The following is a 16,396-nucleotide window of genomic DNA, read 5'->3' on the forward strand; positions in this document are numbered from 1 at the left end:
AATTTTTCTCCTAATAAACATGTCGATTAATCCATCTCGTTAATAATAATAATAATCTTATTGTCATAACCATAGTCCAAATAAACATATCGATTAATCCATCTCATCAAAATCTGTTAGGTCCAATAATTTCAATAGCCATTATTCCATTATCCCTATTAATTCCATCTTCCATCTTCAATAGTCCTGTTAAGTCCAGTAATTTCAGTGTCCAATCTTCCATTATCAGTATTCCATAATAATCTTGCTGTCGTAGCCATAGTCATATAATAAGAGTCTGATGGGAATTTCCTCTCTCCCAAATATTTTCTTGCCATCAATTCTGAATAAGTTGCTGAAATATTGTTGTAAAGTCATATCTCTGTTCTTTTTTACAAAATACACTGGCTCATCTCTTGAGAGTTTTTCCATTGTCACATGGCTGCAGTTAATTCCATAGATTTTCTCTATATCAAGCTCCATCACGTCATTCCAGTCCAGAAAATTATCCAAGCCATTGATAACTTTATCTCTAATATCTTCATTAATTTCTTCAGAGATAACGTTAAATTCCAAACAGTAGATTTTATTTCTAATATCCATAAACTCCAGATCTTTTTCCAATTCCACATTTGTTCCAATCTCCAGGGCTTGTATCTTCCCTTTATTTTTTCTTTTCTCATCTCTGATCTCATTCTCCTCTCTCACAGGATCTTATTTCTTTAAGCTCCTGCGTCATTTTGCTCAGTTCAATTTTCAGCTCCTTACTGCCCTGTCGCAGGGTTTGTTTCGTTATCTCAATCTCATCCATTATTTTCTGAAACATAATTACTTCCAGATTCTCAGCCACTTTCTTGATTGCCATTTTTAAAACCACGAAAACAAAACGAAACAAAAATAAAGAAGAACCACTTCTTATTTCAGCAACAATTGGGTTAATATTCCAGGCTTGATGACATCACAGTATAAACAGAGCAGCCTGCCTTATCTCTCTATGTTCAAGAATACAAAACAAATTTAGTTCCCAGCATCAAAACAGTTAGTGGCGTCGTGAAGAAGCAGATTCGTCAAAATAAAATAGACCAAAAAGAGAATAGTCCCAGACAATATAATGTTCCTCGGAATACAAATCCCTCTTCTGTTTATATCTTTAGAATGCACTTCCAGGACAGCTTTTTGCAATAGAAACAGAGATAAGCTGTTAATTTCGTGAATAACAGAGAAGAGTTATAGCTCACCCAGAAGTTCTTTAAAGCTGATTCATTTGACAAATCTCTTTTTGCTGCAACAATTTAAACCAAGTAAAAAAAATAATAGAAAGAAGGGTGCTTGCCTGTTAGTCCGTTTTCTCTTTGAAGAAAAGATAAATGTATCGCATTAAACAGATAGAGCTTGTTCGGAAGTCCGTCCGGCATTGCTGGCTGGACCTTTTCTCATAAATCAATGAAATCCAGTCCTCCCAACAAAAACAGGCTTTTGAGGTTGATCTCTACGTTTCTCCCTGCCCGGGAGAAATTTCATCAGTCAAAAAAAAAAATGTTCTGACTGATTTATATCTGAATAAGCTTCTTTTGAGGCGGGAGCCCGTCTCAAAAGCAGGCACAAGCGAAGTCACCCTTCCCGGAAGTCCACTCAGCGTTTGGGCCTTAAGGAGACAGGCCTGCCTCTCTTCTGCCTGACCTTCTGCTGTCTACGTTCTGCAGGTGAGGGGGGAGTATCCTGTTCACTGTCTGTGTCTGGCTGCAGGACCTCTGCTGTCCCTGGGGTGCTCTGCAGCTGAGGGGCAGAAGGAGCTGGATTCTCAGGAGGCTCCTCCGTGTCTCCTGCTGCTCCTGGGTCTGCTGCTGTTACTCCCGAGTCGTCCTCATCTGAGGAGTCCTCTGACGGGGCCATGACAGGAGGCAACGAGGGAGGAGGCAGAGAGTGAGATGGGGTGGAGTGGAGGAAACAATTATTTTAAAAAACGGATAGTGGTGGTGAAGAATGGAGTGGAGGGGGAAATGGTCCAGAGGTCAAGAACATGGATAAAGGAGAAGGAGGCAACAGCAGAATGGAGATAAAGAACTGTGGAGGTGAAAGATGACAACATGTTTTGGCACGCAAAGTGGCCTCCACCACCCTCTCTAGTTACTGTGCTGCATTTGCAGTATTTTAACCTTTTTGCATCTCGGGAAAATGTTTGCTTGAGTGAGTGTCCCTTAGTTGGTGGCAGGGCAGGGTCCAGGATGTGGTTAAGTGAGAGAGATTATGCTTGCTGGCTGAGTGGGGGGGGAGGGTTGCACTTGGTTTGATGTGCAAAGATCTGAGTAGTGGCCTCAGCCTCCCTCCCCACCACCCTTAACAGTGGAGAGACCACCATTGCTATCTTATGAATAAAAATAATTATTCTACTGCCTCTGTATGTGTTTGTTTATTTTTAATGTTATTTTAGGCTACTTAGATGTGCAGCAGCCAAGGCCAGCACCTTGTAGGCATTTTTTTAAGTAACTGAAATGTAATTGTAGTGATTACTTTGGAGGAAAAGTAATCAGTTACTTTCAAAGCAGTTGTAATTGTAACGGTAATTACTACTTTTTTGGGCCATGTAACTGTAATTTATTACTTTTTAAAAGTAATCTTCCAAGCTCTGATAAGAGCAAACTGTATGAAATTACAGCATGTTAGAGAACTCAGGATGGACGCATCATAGTTTGTACCAATGGAAAAAAACATTATAAAAACAGAAAGAAGTTTTTATATGTAATCAAAATATCAATTGACAGCACACTACCACCCTGGCCACATTCTCACTTAATGTTAAACCATGATTTCATACTAGCTGTAACAATCCTGGGTTTGTGAGCTCCTCCTTCTACCATGCAGCCAGATGAAATACTTTGCCAGTGTTTAGTTCCACAAAATCCTGGCTTGTCATGTCATACAATCCAAAGAACATAGTTTATGAAAAAATATTGTTAAATAAACCATAACTCATGGTTTGAAGATGGCTTGTTTTAAAACTGACCACACACACACACACACACCACAATAAATTCTTTAATCTAAGATGCTGCCATACACTGAGTTAGGTTGTTAGAATTAACAAGAAGATGGACAATGTTTTTGTTTTATTTAAGCATTTACACTTTCAAGTTGCTCTTTCGCACATAGTTGATAGCAGTCTTCATGTTCAGGAATTAATAAAAATGGGTAAGGAATGTGTTTTGCTATCCAAATGCTACATCTTAGGAATCCTGTTCCACACCTACTTCTTGGTAAACTACCTTGGAAGTGGTCCATCTTAATGTGCTGCTTGACAAGCACAGCAATTAAGACAAATTATGATGATTTAAGAAGTGTGCTTGATATTATAAAGAACAAACTAAAAGGCCTTTGCAACTGTTGGAAGTAAATATGAACTGTCTCATCATCCTAATAACCACAAGAAATAATCTTTTACAGCAAAACTACCCAATCACTATTTGGTCAAAAAATAAAATTGTACTGTAACTAATTCCATATGACTCTCTAATATCACTGTTAAATTTTTTCATCAAGCCATCACTGAATCAAACAAGGTACGAAAACTATTCCACATTTTCCCTAGACAAGTACTTAGCAAGTACTTCACAATGTTTAACTCAAATCTATTTCTTGAGAGTAGACTGAAAATAATTATGTATTATATCCGAAAGAAAGAAAGAAAGAAAGCCTGAGATTCATGTAAATATCTGCTAACTGCTAAAATAGCTTGCCTGCCCATCCTTGCCCTTCTTGGATGACAGCAGCAAGCAGAGGAGGAACTAACCAGCTAGGTCCAGATAGTGATTAATGCCTCCATGATCCCAGCCACCTTGAAGGAGGCAGTTGTGAAGACACTTCCAAAGAAACCCTCCTTGGACCCTGTCAGAGCTTGGAAGATTACTTTGAAAAAGTAATAAATTACAATTACTGTTAAACTGCCCTAAAAAGGAATAAATTACCATTACCATTGTTCTGAAAGGAATTCATTACTTCACTGTTACTCAAAAGTAATCACTACAGTTACACTTAAGTTAATTTTTTAAAAAACTAGAGTGCCTACAAGGTACTGGCCTTGGTTGCTGCACACCTAAGTAGCCTCAAACAACATTAAAAATAAACACGCACACACAGAGGGTAGTAGAATATATTTTTTATCCATAAGGTTAACAGAAAGACATAACAGAATATCACATCCACCCCCACCCCCGCAATAGTGATATCCCAACCAGAGCTTGGAAAAGTTACTTTTTTGAACTACAACTCCCATCAGCCCTATCCAGTGGTCATGCTGGCTGGGGCTGATGGGAGTTTTAGTTCAAAAAAAGTAACTTTTCCAAGCTCCAACACACACATATTTTTTCACTCAAAATCAAATTCTGCACTTCAAATGCTGCTTTTACAATACGTTTCTGCTATGTCTCCTCTTTGCTCAAAGAGCACGTCAGACAAGGAATGTCTTTTTACAGTCATTACACTGTCACCAGTACTGAACAGGCATTCCATTGAGGCACTTGAAGGCATGCTTGTGTTGTACTGCAAAAAACACCACAGCACTCCTTTCAGCTAAAACACATTTTGATCAATATGGCAATCTCCTATCATCAAAGAAAAATGCAAACTTAGTTCTTTATTTGTTGCCTTTGTAATTTTTTGTGTGAACAGTATAACTTAGAAGTACATTAATCCTGTACATACTTATCTGGGAGTAAGTCCTACTGAACTCATTGGGTAGACATGTATGCACAATTGAACTGTCAGACGTAGAACTTAAGAGACATAACATAGGTAAACAGAAAATGCACTTATCAAAAGTAATCCATCAGAATAAACTGCAATTAAAAATGTAGTCTTGCACAGTCAGAGCCGGTGCCAGAGGGCAGCCAGGTCAGGCCCTGGCCAAGGGCCTCTGGGTCCCAAGGGGCCCCTGAATGGCCCCTCCTTTAGGTGGGTGGGTAGCTCTCCCTTAAGCGATCTGCATCAGTGTCAGCTCCTGACCCCGCTGCGGATTATGAGAGGGAGCTCCCAGGCACCCCCTACTGCCACGTAGGCCCACAAAGCCCACCTGCATACCCCACCTACCTCTCCCTTGATGTAAATGATGGTTGCACTGCGAGCACAAGCCTGCCATCAACCAAGATGGCGGCCGAGGTTTCCCTAAGGGGCTGAAGCCCCTGCCGCCATGGCAGGCATGCACACATGTAGCACATACGTGTGGCATCAACCAAGATGGCAGTGGAGGCATCAGCCCCTTAGGGAAGCCTCGGCTGCAATCTTGGTTGATGGCAGGCATGCGCACATAGCGCGGGCAGCATTCGCCAAGGGAAAGGTAGGTAGGTGGAGTGTGCGTGATGAGTGTGCTGGAGCCCAGGGCAGTCTGATGCCCAAGGGCCCTGGCATGCCTGGCACCGGCCCTGTGCACAGCATATATTTAAACTATGGAAATTGCTACCACAAGAAGCAGAGATGGGCACCAATTTGGATAGCTTTAAAAGAGGATTAGACAAATTCATGGAGGATAAAGCTATCAGTGGCACCTAGCCATGACAGCTATGTTCTACTTCCACTGTCAGAAACAGCATGCTTCTGAATATCAGCTGCTGGGAAAACAAGTGAGGAGAGTGCTGCTCATGCACTCAGGTCCTGCTTGTGGGCTTCCCTTTAGGGCATCTGGCAGCTGTGAGAACAGGATGCTGGACTAGATGGGCCACTGGCTGGATCCAGCAGGCTCTTCTTATGTTCTTATATGTATTGCAACAAACAACAAAAGTTACTTGTGGGGCCTTATAGACCAGGGATAGCTAACATGGTGCCGTCCAGGTGTTGTAGGACTACAATTTCCATCTTCACTGATAATTGGTTATGTTGTATGAGAATGATGGGAGTTGTAGTCCAATGACTGGAGGGCACTATGTTGATGACCAATTAGATTAACACAATTCCCTTCCCACCTACCCATCTGCTTCAAACATGTCCAGAAAAGTATGTCTCTTACATTCAGATAAAAATTAATCTGCAGTCCTGTATGGGTATCCATTTAAGTCAATGAGGCTTAATTTGCAGTAGACATATATAGGACTGGACTCTACAAGAATACATTTCAGGGGCTATACTTTATTAATGCTGTACCAACTACAACTACTAACTGCTGCTTATGTACATATATTATCTCAGCCTAAGCTACCTCACAGGGCTGTTTGCAAAGATAAATGGGGGGAGGAAATGGCAATAGTCATGGCATTCACAAATCAAAAGTAAATCTGGAGAGGGGGGCACACACAAGTAATAAGATATCTGACAGAGAGAATGTCAGGTGAAGCTTTCCCCATAATTGTATTTCCACAGTAGAAAAGGCTTGCCCCATTTAATTTCTACCTGCCCCACAGCTGTTAAATGTGCAACAGCCCTGATCTCCTGCAATACCAACCCTAAACCATACAAAGAGCTCAAGTTTAAAAAAAATAACAGAATTTTGGCCATTTTTTTTAAAAAAAAGATCATCTGTAACTGTATAAAATAAAGCATTCTCAGCCAAAAAAGTGATACAACAGTAGACATAAAAAACACACACAAAGCCTTGACAAACAGCAACAAAAATACTCTGAGCATTTTCACATTTTAAATTTTTATTCATCATTATTTTTGCTTATTTACTGCCTTGGTCCAATCCCTAAGTCTCAGCCTAACCTCTCTCACATGGCTGTTGTGAAGATACAGAAGGCAGAATTGAAATGGCTGCAAAAGGAGATGGCTGCAATCCATTCCATGTCTACTCAGAAGTAAGCTCCATTGGGTTCAATAGGACTTACTCCCAGGTAAGTGTGTACTCCAATACACACTTACCTGGGAGTAAGTCCCATTAAACCCAATGGAACTTATTTCTGAGCAGACATGTATTGGATTGCAGGTTAGTCTTTGTATTATCGGCATTAAATTTTCCTTGCCTTAACCAGTGATGCATCTTTGTATTATAAAATGTCATATATATTTTCCTTCTCTCCCCCCCCCCCCCCCAAAAATAAGTACAGCTTTAAGGCTTCAACCAAGCCTTTTCTGGCATAATTAGTGCAATCCTGTACCAAATTTGATTTACCTGGGAGTAAGCCCCATTAAACATAAAGAGATTTACTTCTGAGTAGACATGTATATATTGTACTGACAATTAACAATACAATTATTTTTAACAAGAGCCTGGACAAATGCGTTTGCAACTCTTTGCATTTGCATGTAGAGGGAGATGTTTTAAATTTGCACAAAACTATTTCCTGGGAATATCTTCCTCATATGACAAAGATGCATCCTAGTTTTTAGGAAGAAAGGAAGGGCAGGAAACAAAACTGGAAGCAGCAGCTCGTGAGGACCCTGACTACTTGCTGCTGCAACTTCTGCCTGCCTCTCATCACCCCAAAGCAGCAGCTGTGAGGAGGCTTTTGGCTCTGCAGCTTGCTCTCTCAGCAGCCCTGCTACTTCTGGGTGGTTAGTGAGTGGCAGCACCTAGCTAGCAGTGGTGGTCTCTTATCTCTCCTCTGGTAAGAGAGGAGAGGAGAGGAGGGGAGGAGAGGAGGGGAGCAGAAGCCACCGCTCAGAGCTTTGCATGCCAAACCACATGCAAACTCCCACACACACTCTCTCAGCCAGCAAGCATAGTGTCTCTCACACAACCACTCCTGGACCCTGCCCTGCCACAAAGCAGACATTTTCCCCTGGGGTGCAAAAAACCCACTGCAAATGCAGCAAAGTGGCCAAGGAGGGCTACTCCCTCGCACCAAGTGCAAGCACAGTATACACACACGCATTGTCATCTCTCACTTCCACAGTTCTTCATGTCCATTCTGCTGCTGTCTCCTTGACCTCCAGCTCCTTTCTCCCTCCCCTCTATTTTTCTCCATCACCATCCATTTTTTTAACAATTGTTTTCTCCATCCCACCTGTCTCACTCTCCACCTCCTCCCTTGTCACCTCCTAAACACCCACAGAGGACAAGGGAAGAGCTACGCTGCACATAAGCATGTGATTTTCATCCACAAATCAGAGGAGCAGAATGCTTCCCCTGCTCCCCACCCCCACAATAACCCTCAAAAGTAACACTGGAAACATTACAATTACAGCTCAAAAGTAATAAAATTACTCCTCATTTTAATACAATCAAAATGTAAAGAAATTACTCACATGTTTTTTTGACATCTATGAAACTGCTAGAGGAGGTCATCCTTGGATTTGGAGGAAGGTGCCATCATCATGCTAATGATACCCAGTTCTATTCATCTTTATCAGATTCAGGTATGGAAGTGAAGTGATGGAAGTGCTGAACCAGTCAGTGCCTGGAATCACTAACGAGGTGGATGAGAACCAATAAACTAGCTCAGTTCTGACAAGACAGAGGTTCTGAAAGTAGATGGCTCATCTATTCAGGGAGATGGTGTTCTATTATACTATAATAGATTCTCATAATAGCTAAGTGCAGCCAGAAATATTTGGAGCAGGAAAGAGGCAGGTAACTTAACAAGGAGAGATTTGAATAGTGTCAAGGTGGGAAGGGAAACAATGAGAGAAAATGTTTTCTTTTCAGCAAGTGTTCCATTATGTGACATCATTTTAACAAATGATTTCAACTTTATCACAGAGGAGCAGAGTATTGTTTTCACTTATTCAGAGCAAGAACAAAAACAGGTATCCCTCCCTACACCAGATTCCGTTATCTTGAAACTAATTAGAATGTGGATTAAACCCTCCCTCTGCAATTTCCAGAAGGGTAGCTGTGTTTGTTGCATTTGCTGCAACAGAATTCACTGAAAGTCGTTGTTGTTATGTGCCTTCAAGTCGATTACGACTTACGGTGACCCTATGAATCAGCGACCTCCAAAAGCATCTGTTCTACCCTTTTTGTTGTCCTCTTCTATTTCTATATAGTAATTATTGTAATAGTTCTTTGTCCCTACGTACTAGTCACTGTATAGTTGCATTTAGGGTTCTGACCATATTTCTATCTCCTTTTACTTTTGCTTTCCTTCTCTCTTTAACCATTTGAAGAGTTTCTTCAGTCATCCATTGAGGTCTTTCTCTCTTTTTGACTAGAGGTATTGTCTTTTTGCATTCTTCCCTGATAACGTCTCTGACTTTATTCCATAGTTCTTCTGGTTCTCTGTCAACTAAGTTTAAAGCCTCAAACCTGTTCTTTATTTGATCTTTAAATTCTTCTGGGATGTTATTTAAATTGTATTTTGGCATTATGAGTACTTTGTTGTTCTTCTTTAGCTTTACATGCTTTCATTTTCCTGTTCCTAATCACATTTTTTAAACTTTTCTCAGCAACAATGAAGGCTAGAAACATTTCCCCCACTCCAAATGAAAGCACAGGTACTTAAATGATATAACAAAAGCCCTACAGCTGTCAAAATGAGTTGGGAAGTCTATATCCTGAGAAAGGTGGACTACAAAAAGGGATTTGGTGTAGTAAGATTGCAGTCAGACTTAATAGTTTGAGGTTCATCTGAGAAATCTGTTCCACTTTTTTGAATGCAGAGATCTCAGCTGCCATTCATATAAAGAGGCTAATATTATTTAACATATTTATTCAATTGAATCAGTACACATTATTATTATTAAATATGTAGCAAATATATCTTGGAGACATACAGGTTCCGACCCAGAATCAAAAAAAGTAGAAAAAGGATATTATCTTTCAAAACATTTTTCTGGGAACTAAACTCATGAATTTTAAATGTTCAGTCACTGCCTCTCAGCCTCATGAAAATGAGTGTACAGTCTATTATATACACAAGCTTGTGCTGCATTCCACCAAAGTACCCCCAACCTTGCTATCTCTGTGCCACTGCCATTCCCCCCCCCATGTATCACTGCTGACCTATGTCATCAAATTATTGGAAGAGTCTTGGCTACATTTCTCTTTCTTGACCTTTAGGAGGAAATAGAAAGCATACAACAGAATTTACCTTACCATTGATTTCAATAGGTTTTAAAAGACCAAGGAAGAGAAGTATAGTGGGTAATTTATATTGGATTTATAGAGGTATTGTAGTACACTACAAAAGCCAGCGTGGTGTAGTGATAAGAGTACTGGGCTAGGGCCTGGGAGACCTGCATTCAAACCCTCATTCAGCCATGAAAATCACTGGGTGACTTCTGGGCTAGTCACCTTCTCAGCCTAAACTACCTCATAGGGCTATTCTGAGGATATATTTGAGAGGTGCAGGACTACATATTCCACACTGAGCTCTTTGCAAGAAAGTTGAGACGTAAAGGAAATAAGGCATTAAATAAGATTAAGGCTACAATCCTTTGCACAATTACTTGAGAGTAAGCTCCATTGAACTGTGAAAGTTACTTTCGATAAACCTGCTTGGGATTATGGTGTTAAGATACAAGGGATAGCTATTACCCAAAATTTCTATTATTTATTGATAACTATCATTTCTGAGCAACGTGTTACCTAGCCATTAAGTTATTTTATTATTGCAGTTGTGATAGCAGCTGTTATTCATTACCTGCACAGGGGGGTTGGAGCAAGTTTTGGATCTATTTGTGGCACTATCCTGAATAGTAGATGTACTACTAGTAACAAGCAACAATAAGAGTCACATGATGACACATTGAACATTTAACAGACATTATAAATTTTATAATATTTATTGATAAATCACCTAGTATTTAAAGGAAAGGACTGAATTTGGAAGTTAAAGGCTGTAATTCTATATTCACATTCACTTCAGGAGTAAGCCCCATTAAACTCAGTGGAACTTACTTCTAGGTAAACATGGCTAGGACTGGACTGGACTGTGAGCAGATACAGAGGCAAACTCCCCTCCCTTTCTCTGCCCCCCCTCCCAACTGTTTCTTTTAAGAGGCTGGAATCCTAATGCTTCTTACCTGGGAATAAGTCCCACCAAACTGAATGGAATTTACTTTAGAGTAGGCATGGGGGTTAGGATTGTACACGATGTAAACAGTCCTTGCCTAGCTTTAGCTTCTCTGACAGAACACTTGCTTTTTTTAGGCAATCCTAACTCCACTTACCTGTGAGTAAGCCCCATTGAACTAAGTGAGACTTACTTCTGAGTAGACATTTTTAGAATTACAGTGCGAGACCTCAGAATCTCTCCCCCTTCTCTCTCTTCACTAGCTTTCTGATTGCTCCTTCCTTCTGCCCTTCTCTCAAAATAGCAGTTTCCACTTGTCTGAGCCCACAAGAGGCTTAAACTCCATTTAAGTTTGTAAAACAAATTTATTTTTTAAACCTAGCTCTAGCTTCCTGACAAGTCTCTCTTACATTTTTAGTCACTCCATTTACCTGGGAGTAAGCCCCACTGAACTCGGTGGGATTTACTTCTGAGAAGACATTTTTTCCTCCTTTCTTCCCTTGAAGCTCATTGCTCACACAGAAGCTCTGCTCCACTTACCTGGGAGTAAGCCCCATTGAACTCAGTGGGGTTTACTTCTGAGCAGACATTTTTAAAATTCAAATGTGAATCCTGCAAAGCTCTCTCCTCTCCATTTTTTTCCTCTGTCCTTTCCTCAAACTCACTCATTGCCAGCACACAGAAGCACTGCACTCAATGGGACTTACTTCTGAGTAGACTTTTTAAAAATTGCAGTGAGTCCTTCAAAGCTCCCCCCCCCCATTTTTTACCTCTTTCCTTCCCTCAAGCTCATTCGTTGCTTCAGGCTGGTCTCCCTTCCCTTGCCTTGCCTCCATTTTAAATTTATTCTTCTTTGACATTTCCTTGAGCCCATTTCTGATTGGCTGCTGCTGCTAGAACGAAGTCTCAGGCTGTCCCCGGGAGAAAAACTAATTGCTCATGATCAGCTCCACATGGACAGCATGCAGGGAGAATCACCACGTGAGCAGAAGATGTCTTTTTTCAGGATGCCTGTACACGTGGTGATTTTTGAAATCACCACGTGTAGACACTTTCTCAAGAGCAGCTGTACCCAGGCACAGGGGGCTTCTACCTGGGTACAGAGTAACGTGTGAATATCCCCCTTTTTTCAGGGTACCTGTACATGTGGTGATTTTTGAAATCACACGTGTACACTCTTTCTCAAGAGCAGCTGTACCCAGGCACAGGGGGCTTCTACCTGGATACAGAGTAACATGTGAATACCCCCAAAATCAAACAAATATTTAGGTAGAGCAGGAGTAGCTAAATATTTATAGATCAAAAGCCACACTGAGGGTTGGCCAATCTTCTGAGGGCCACTTGTCATCAGTGGGTCTCGTTAAAATGGATGTGGCCAACTTATTATCATCATCATCATAATTATTAATCACCTTTCACACATATTTCAAAATGCAATAAAAACAGCTAAAACAACTTAGAAAATACCAGCAGATAAGAAACGATACCAAGTAGACACCCATGGCTGAAACCTATTCATCCAACTGGGAAGGTTGTCAGAAGAAAAGTACCTTCAACTGCTTCCAGAAAGTGTAAATAGTGGGGGCCTGTAATATTTCAACAGGAATGCTGTTCCACAGCACAGGGTCAGCTTCAAGCTGCTGCAGATCAAGCTTCTGAGATCTCTAGCACTTGAAGTAGTTCTCCCACAGAGCACACGCTCCACACTAGGGTTGCCAGATCTCTGGTTTTCTGCCGGAGTCTCCGGCAAAAGGGGGCCGTCTCCGGTCTCCGGCCATACTTATGTTAAACAGGTGGATCTCCGGCTTTTCAGCGGCCCCCTCAGCCACGCATGCGTGATTGACACATGCATACGTTGGGCTGTGGCTGGCCACCTTCCCGCCCTTTCTCAGTCAGGCAGTAACTGCAGAGACAGGAGGACTTGAGCTGCCGTAGTCGTTCCTGTGCTTGAGCGAAGCCCAGCACGTCTAGCCACCGCCCCTGCAGGGACCCCCCCAGCAGCAGCCCCTGCCCGCTGGCGAGCGGCACACAGCCGCAGCTACAGCTGCAGCAGCAGCCCCACCGCCCACACAACCGCAGGTGAGGGTGCTGGACGTGGAGCCCGTAGCTGCCTGGCTGAGCGAGGGTAGCCTCCTGGCCCACGTCTGCCACGACGTGGGCGCCTCCATCCAGCCGCCACCCCTGCAGGGACTCCCCCCCCAGCAGCAGCCCCCGAGGGAGTGGTTGCTAGAAGACGGCATCTGAGCAGCCTGGCAGCCTCAGCAGGGGCCGTGAAGAGGCGGTGGCAGTGGAGGCCAGGCTGGGTCGGCTCCTTCTTAGCCCCGGCCCAGAGCCAGTTCCCCTGCTCCAGCAAGGATGGCCGGCCGCTTCACCCCTCATGCTGTGGGCGCCGCTGGGCGGGAGCGGCCATGATGAGGCTCAGCAGTCTCTGGCTGGGGGGGGCTCAGCAGTCTCTGGCTGGGGGGGGCTCAGCAGTCTCTGGCTGGGGGGGCCCCATCGCGGCCGCTGCCGCCCAGCGGCGCCCACAGCATGAGGGGTGAAGCGGCCGGCCATCCTTTCTGGAGCAGGGGAACTGGCTCCAGGGCTAAGAAGGAGCCGGCTCTGGCCGGCCTACACTCCTGCTGAGGCTGGCAGGCCGCTTGGACACCGTCTCCTAGCAACTGCTATTTATGTATGTATATCCAGAACTGCCCTCCCGTTTGAAAAGCATGAAGAGGCCTGTACTCATGTGTGTTTGATATACACACTAGGCTCCAGATTAGAGCAAGTCGCTAACTGATTGTGGAAACCATTAAGCAACATTTTAAAACCAGAGAGAGAGAGAGAGAGGTGTCTAAGCAACAAGACAGACTTCTTTCTGCTTTCTCAGAGAAGGGTGTCCCTCTGCCTATAGTGTTCCAACCTGAAATTGTGACTTGATACTGAACACGCATATTCCTTTGTAACCAGTAAAGTTTGAGGCACTTTTGACCGTTAAGTTGTTCCCTCCAGTGTAATTATCATCCCTGTGATAATGGTGGCAATAATTTTCAAATTATAGACTAATAAAACCTTTTAATTTGTTAGGTTTCATCGAGGTCAGTTTTATATGTTCCTTATGGTAGTAAGAGTGCAATGGCAATTTATTTTTAGATGTTATAATTACTTTGGGTAGTTATAAATGTACATAAATAGGTATTATTGCTGTTGTTAATAATAATAATAATAATTTATTATCATTATTAATTGCATTAGAGAGCCCTGTTAGTCAAAGAATCAATATAGATTTATTGGAATCGGAGATTACAGATCCCATGTTATGAAGTCTGTTTCCACACTTTTTAGCCTTCCTGAGTAGCAGCAATAGTGTGTCCTTGTTCTTGCTCCATTATCCTGTTGTCAACAACACATCCTGTGAGAATCTGCAGTCATTACCACATGGCTGAGCAGAGATGTGAACCAAGTCTTCCCAGCTAAATTCCAACATACTAACCACTACACCACCTTTTCACAGTTCACTCTCACCTGATCCTAATAAATTATTATTAGCTGCTCTTGGGGTTTGGGATGAACTGAATAACCCTCAGAGAGGGGCTGCATAACCTCAGAGGGGGGGGCAGAGACAGCAATGGGCTGCATAACCTCAGAGAGAGGGGGGGCAGCTGTGGGCTGAACAATTCTCAGCGCTGATGTGCCTGTCCCTCCACCTTTATCTTGCTGTAGATAGCCGGGACGAGGTCCAGAACATCCAAGAAGCACGCACAGCAGGATCTTGGTAGGCATGCCTTTATGGAATCATATGGCTTCCTTTATGGAATCAATCCATGTCTTGTTTGGCCTTCCTATTTTTCTACTCCCTGCTATTTTCCCAAGCATTATAAAAGATTATTCTTAGTTTATATAATCTTTTATAAGATGTTTCATCTTGATGCAATTAAAAACCCTTCAATTGCTTCAGCAGGCAAAAAAATCATTAAGTGGTCTGCCAAGACCCTCAGTAATGTTCAAGTAGTGGTGGTGGTGAGTTTGCAAATCCCTGGTCTATCGCCTTGCTGTATGGTTGTGAGCTTACAGGATGCATTTGACTGGCCAGGGTTGGATGCTGGGTTTGAAGAACATAAGGACAGCCCTGCTGGATCAGCCAAAGGCCCATTTAGCCAGCGTCTTGTTTGCACAGTGACCACCTAGATGCCTGTGGGAAGCCCACAAGCAGGAACCCAGTGCAGCAGCGCTGTCCCCACTTGTGATTCCCAGCAAATGTTACACAGAGCCATATAGCTTGTGATATGAAGGGCCTTTACTCTGATCCAACATTTCCATTTCAGCTGGTGATTACAAGAACTCAAGAAACAGTAGCAGTTTTCTTTCTTTTTTCCTCCAAATCCCTTTTCCTTTTGTGGCATTTCTTTTTAGATAAGGGATGGGGAACTTCAGGCTTCTCTATCTGGCTATCAAGATTCTCCAAGTCATACCTCCTATCCAGCCACACCAATTCTCCCAGGCCACATCCTTCACAGGACCAGCTCTGCACCCTCTGTGAGTGTTTTAGGCTGGCTGAAATATATCTTTGAACACTGATAATAATTCTTGCTTGCCTACATGAAGAATAGGGAGGTGTGTGAGAGTGCGGAAACTACCCTACTGTTCAAAAATGAAGTGCACATTCAGTACTCTGCCCGCTTTTGCCTCAGCCCCACCCACCACTGGCATGTAGTCCCCAGAAGTGAATGTGGTCTTTGGGATGAAAAGGTTCCCCATCTCTGCTTTAGATTGTAGGCCTGAGGGCAGGGACTGTCTTACATTTGTAAGCCACTCTAGGCGTAGTGGTTAAGGTGTTGGACTATGACCTGGGAGACCAGGGTTCGAATCCCCACACAGCCATGAAGCTCACTGGGTGACCTTGGGCCAGTCACTGCCTCTCAGACTCAGAGGAAGGCAATAGTAAACCACCTCTATCTGAATACTGCTAACCATGAAGACCCTATCTGGGATCAACTTGAAGGCAGTCCATTTCCATTTTGCATCACCCTTAAGCTTGTGAGAAAGAATGACCTTGTCACTTCAGATGGACCTAGGAACACCCTATTTTAGGTAAGATTTCTATTTTAATCTCCAATCAGAGAATTTTTTTTTGAATGGTATGCTCCAAGCAACTGTGGTTGATACAATGTATCACGTTTAATGACGTCACTAGGGCCCGCCCCATGACGTCACTAGGGCCCGCCCCATGACGTCACTAGGGCCCGCCCCATGACGTCACTAGGGCCCGCCCCATGACGTCACTAGGGCCCGCCCCATGACGTCACTAGGGCCCGCCCCATGACGTCACTAGGGCCCGCCCCATGACGTCACTAGGGCCCGCCCCATGACGTCACTAGGGCCCGCCCCATGACGTCACTAGGGCCCGCCCCATGACGTCACTAGGGCCCGCCCCATGACGTCACTAGGGCCCGCCCCATGACGTCACTAGGGCCCGCCCCATGACGTCACTAGGGCCCGCCCCATGACGTCACTAGGGCCCGCCCCATGACGTCACTAGGGCCCGCCCCATGACGTCACTA

At 43.3% G+C, this 16,396-nt stretch overlaps 1 protein-coding gene across 5 annotated transcripts in view; it reads right to left on the reverse strand.

The window, feature by feature from the left end:
* Positions 1-16,396, reverse strand: part of FHIP1A (FHF complex subunit HOOK interacting protein 1A) — a 131,795-nt gene that overhangs the window by 83,445 nt on the left and 31,954 nt on the right. For 3 of the 5 annotated variants that reach the window (XR_009757907.1, XM_061584647.1, XM_061584649.1), the window contains one exon: positions 8,149-8,309. The exons of 1 other annotated variant lie outside the window; for it this stretch is intronic. The gene's annotated coding sequence lies outside the window, so the exon portion shown is untranslated. Of the gene's footprint in view, positions 1-8,148; positions 8,310-11,626; positions 11,719-16,396 lie in introns of those variants that run through there. One more of the 5 variants, XM_061584650.1, reaches the window with a different exon arrangement.

This window comes from Rhineura floridana, chromosome 9, assembly GCF_030035675.1.
Source record: "Rhineura floridana isolate rRhiFlo1 chromosome 9, rRhiFlo1.hap2, whole genome shotgun sequence".
NCBI lineage: Eukaryota > Metazoa > Chordata > Lepidosauria > Squamata > Rhineuridae > Rhineura > Rhineura floridana.